The sequence below is a fragment of the Charadrius vociferus genome, unplaced genomic scaffold (genome assembly GCF_000708025.1).
Source record: "Charadrius vociferus isolate BGI_N301 unplaced genomic scaffold, ASM70802v2 scaffold450, whole genome shotgun sequence".
Classification (NCBI taxonomy): domain Eukaryota; kingdom Metazoa; phylum Chordata; class Aves; order Charadriiformes; family Charadriidae; genus Charadrius; species Charadrius vociferus.
Window position 1 is genome coordinate 138,906 of NW_009646931.1, and position 5,265 is coordinate 144,170.

Consider the following 5,265-nt stretch of genomic DNA (forward strand, 5'->3'; position numbering starts at 1 on the left):
GATCAGGATCAAAGGCAGATGAACAGACAGAGTCCTCCTGGGACAGCGGCCACTGAAGAAAGAGGGCTGACCCTTTGATCCCTCAGCTTTATACTGAGCATGAGGCAGATGGGATGGAATACCCCGTTGGTCAGTTTTGGGTCACCTGTCCTGTCCGCTCCTCCCCGCAGGTGGGACCTTTCTACGCTCTTCTGCTTCTGACCCTCCAACAGGGCAAGTAACAAAGTTCACTGCCCTTGGGGGTTACAGCAGTAAGTATAAGCAGGAGCCTCTCTGCATACCATGGCTGGGCAACATAGGTCTGATCACTCTGAGAGCGAACAGTCTCTGGACCACATGCTGTTAATGTCAGAGAGTGCTGTTAGTTAGAAGAGACCTAACTGAAAAGTAAAATTACTGAAAAGAAAATTGATTCTGTTTTACCTCAAACCAGGACACTGCTTCTTCACTGTCTGCTAGTGATGGAAGTATGAGGGCCTTCATGAGGAAAAAAGATGGGAAGAGGGGAGTTGCTTCCATGTGCTTGCGCAGTGACAGGGATGTGCTGCTTCCCCTGGGAGAGGGCAGAGGGTGGATGGGGTAAGACAGTCTGATGTTGCTGAACTAACAGTGGGACCACTGCAGCCAAGTGCGAATATTAAGCTTAGCCTTTCCAAAATCCAGACTTACTTCCCACTACTACTGCAATGATCAGACCATATGGTGGTATTTTTACTAGTCACACATAATAAACCCTACAGTAGTATGTACAGTGTAAGACTCAATTGGCTGGAGTGCATTTTTAAAGCACACTGAGCCATGTGTGGGAGGACAGGTTTCCACAGATTTACCTAATCTGATTCTTTTCACTGGTTCAGTGTAGTGTATTTAGTCTGGAAAATCTATTTTTCACAAATAATTCTCAAACAGCATATTTTTGAGACACTTTACTCAGAAGAAAGAGCCAGAATACAAGTGGCTACAAATGAGTGCAGAGTATTGTCTTTAAAAGAAAAAAGACCATTAAGTAAATACTTTGTGCAGTATATTTTAATGTTAACATTCCTAGTTTCCATTCTATTTTATGCGCAGTAGTTAATGAAATATGACTGCCTGTAGCCCCTTGCCAGGTCATAATACCTGACTTTGCCAGACTTGTTCAAACTGAATCTTAACTTTGATTTCAAATCTGCAGTAACATATGACTCAACAGCAGCAGAATTTAACTCAATTTATTTAACAGCAAATTAAATTGTCCTACTGATGACTGTACCATTAAATGCTGAAAAGCAAGCCCTTCAAATTGTATGATGAAATGATAAAGCAGAAGTATGAGGTACAGCCATAAAGCTAAAAAAAAAAAAAAAAAGTGGTTTGATTCTTTTTTTAGTTGGTATATACGTCTCTGATCTATTCATAACACTAGCGAGTGAAGGATTTGGATCTGATCCCAGTCACAAACTAGTGGACATAACCCACACATGGTGGATACCTAGTTTGTGGGAGCCTTACATCACCAAACAAGTTGCCTGATGAGAAAAGTATTACAGCATTTTGGTATTAAACTGATGGATACATTTACTGTATTATTGTCATTGTCAGTGTAGGCAAGTCCTTCCCTGAACTTAAAAGGCGGTTCAAAATGAGAAGCCCTGTATTCCTGTAAGTTTTTTCCAAACTGTGGAGGAACAGCCAATTTTATTTCCGTACTCTTAGCTTTTCTCAGGCTCTCACAGCACCACAAATGGTTTCCATAGTCTGTACATTGTATTCCATAGCAGGAAACTTAGCAGTCAGTTTATTTAAAAGACAGAGAGGTGTGCTGACCTGGTGGCTGTGTAAGTGTTAAATAGCTAAAGAAACGACGGTTACTGGAATACTCTGCAGCAGTTACTTTACAAACATCTCTGCTACTTTTGGCCAGATATTAATTTTTTTTCCAGCATATTCAGCAGAACTACCAGCACTGACAAAATCTATTTAAAGCTGTGCCTCATGTGTTATCCTCCATTGGGACTGTAAATGTCAATGAGGCACAAATTACTCTTGCCGCATCTATGGGTCACTTTCAGTATCCTGGACTTGAAATAACAAGGCATCTGTTTAATTTTTAAGGAAAGAATGCGACACATTCATTTAGGATAAACAAAAACCTCATTCAGAGTAGAACACTTTATTAATCGCAGCCTAGAAAATGTGCAGATGAACATTTCCCACTGTCCGTAATGCATTAAATGCCTCAATTTCACAGAAGAGCTGAGCAGTAAACTTGCCTCCATATGGCTGAGTCTGGGGCTGGTATTGCCAAACATGTACTGAAAGGCAAATACATGAAGGCTAAGCCATTAATTGATCTACATGGGGACAGTGAGCACATTTCCAGGCCTTATTCTAAAACTAACTTGGCACAGGTAATATAAATTACAGACATGTCATTTTCAAGATATCTGGTCAGCACACTCTCCCCTCCCCTATGATCATGTTATCATTGGATTTAGTTAGCTGCTCTTACCTGTGCCAAAATGTTCTCTATCTCCAGCTAGTGGAAAATACCAGCCAAGAAAGCACCACAGAAATGATTTTTACCACCCAGGGATCCACTATCAATTTCCAACCCCAGGGTCACACTTAAAAGCAAAGGGTTTGAACTCTCCCCTGGTAACACAGCGTCAATATCACATCAAATATGACAGGCGCTTTGTGAGTAACAACATTTCCTAAGGACAGGGATGGTTTATTCCCTTCTGGAAGTTACGAATTATTAGCCTTTGTTCACAAATAGGAAACTGAAACACAACGAGGTTACAGAGTGTGGCAGAACCCCTGAGCGAGCCCGTGGTGGAGCTCAGAAGTGAGGGCAGATCCCACATCCAAGCTGTGTGCTCCCAGTGCTGGGCACACACTTATTGCACCGCTGCTCACAGAGAAATCGGGAATGGGCAGCTTGGCTAGGGATCAGCTGGCTCGCTGGGCGTGGAAAGCCAGGAAAACAAAGCACAGAAGCAGCTTTCTGCATGGTTGTGTTGCCATGCTTCAGCTATAAAATGAGAGAAGTCATTTATGAATTATTTTTCAGGTGTGCTTGACTCTGTATGGTAACCACAACAAAGGCAGCTGTGATTGAGGAGGTCCCGGATGACTCCAAGTTATGCCTAATTTACGAGCATTTTTAAAAATAACTTTTCACTATTCTGACCTTCTTATTTTCTTAGTGGAATTGGTATATCCTTAGACAAGTCTCCCAACCAGAGATCCATGGTGCAACGATAGCATCTAGAGTTCTACCATCTGGGTTCAGAAACATTAAAAACACAGACATAGGGTGGCAAGTTTTAGCTGTTGTTATCACAACCAAAGCAGACAGTCTCCAGAATTGTTCTTCTATTTAATAACTTTACATTTGTGTACACTTATACAGGATCAGCCAGTTAAGTCTCATAAAACTGCTATAGTACACAGATAGCAGCTGTGAAGTCTCGTGCAGCCATTTAACACCAGGTAATAGCTTTCCAGTTCCTCAGCATGAGTAATCACAGGTCTGAATCCCTTACACCACAGTGTGTTTCTGTGATATTTGATTCCAATTTATCCCTCTGTAATCTGATTAAACACTCCAGATATGAATTAGACCCAATACATACATTCAAACTACATGTCATTTAAGTGTCGTTTACACCAGGATTTGTTATCTACAACATGCCTTTTCACGTTCTCTCTCACTGGAAAAACACAGATTTCTTTTTCTCCATTTGTTTCAATATTGTGCATTTAAAAAGTCAGGCAATTAATATTTTATATAACATTATAAATGAGAAATGCCTCATTAAAATACAGTATAATAATTTTTCTCTGACAAGGAAAAACAGCTTTTATGAACTTCCACCAGTTACCAAACCCTCTGTCTCAAATGCTGGCTGCTGGAGATTGGTAGAAAAGGGCTTGAAACTATCAATCTACATCAAGATTGAATTCGACAGCCTTAATTCAAATATCTCTATTGTTTGGGGTAATAAAATATGACAATTGGATCCCAATCAGAATTCTGTGTTCTGCATATATAGTTTGCCGTAGGATACTACTGCAGGAACAGATCATGGGATCTGTGAGGATTATCTGCAGAGTGCTACAGGATACTATTGATTGCTCTGCTTAGCCAACATTCATAATAAAGTCGCTTGCAGGCAAGATAAAAGTTATCACACTACCTCAAATGTCAGCAGGGGATGGATGGTGCTTCACGCCTCCCTCAGCTCAACCGCACATGGGGACCTTCTCCAGCCATCCCAGCACCTACACAAAATCAGGGGAAACAGAGACAAGAGATGAGTGCTGGAACAGCAAAGGTCACCGGCGGCGGGAAGGCGACATAACAAAATCCGAACGGGCGTCCTGGCACTGTTGTCCCTCGGGGAAGGACACCTCGGGGAAAGGCCACCAGCCGGGCAGCCCGCACAACGGCCCTGAGCAGAGCACCTGGGCTTCTCACTCAAACAGCACCGGCTGCCTGAAACCCCTTGTGCCGCTGCGGGCTCGCCAAGCCGCAGGATCCCACGCTAACCTTGACATTAAAATGCACGAACACAGATCTAAATGGCAAAGAGAAGTCAGGGTGACTGATCAAGACTCATTTTCAATGCACATCCATGGTGGAAGTCAGCCGGACTGGAAGCAAACTCTGAATCAGCAAGAAGAGGGTGTGGATGAGGAGCATCTCAATACTGCTACTACTTCAGACAATAAATTGCAGTGTAGTAACTTATAAACTGGTAAATTTAAGAAAGTAACACTTCCTTTTTCTCTAAAAGGACAGTATGTAAAGTCTCAGGAAGATGGCATGCTGTTAAAAAAAAGAAGTACGTCATTTGTTATGTTCAGAATTCCTAAGCACATTATCACTCCCATGATATTTGGCACAGCAGTAGCATCTAAAATGCTTTTGAATTAGTAGGACTTCTATATTTAAATAAAAATAACATTAATTCAACATGGAAGGTTACTTCTTCCCCAGGATGCAAGTCAGCTTTTTAAAGCATTTTAAAAAGTCAGCCACGGTGCCCACCTTAATTGAGTACGTCATAAAAATTTGGTTTCTAGTGGGTGTGACTATGAAAAGAAGACCCCATTTCACAGTATCGGGCTCTGTAAATAACCAGGAAAGTAAAGCAGTCTGGAAAAACCCACAAATAACAGCTAAAGAAGTGCTCTATACATTCAGATTGAATGCCCAAGGCTGCACTGCCCTAGCCTTAAGAAGAAGAAAGTAGTATTTTAATAGAAAATTTTCCC

At 41.6% G+C, this 5,265-nt stretch overlaps 1 protein-coding gene across 1 annotated transcript in view; it reads right to left on the reverse strand.

Moving 5' to 3' along the window:
- The window catches only part of GHR (growth hormone receptor), an 86,574-nt gene extending 82,305 nt beyond the window's left edge, over window positions 1–4,269 (reverse strand). The window contains exon 1 of the mRNA XM_009894661.1: window positions 4,185–4,269. The gene's annotated coding sequence lies outside the window, so the exon portion shown is untranslated. The remainder of the gene's footprint in view (window positions 1–4,184) is intronic.
- Window positions 4,270–5,265: the final 996 nt, after the last annotated feature.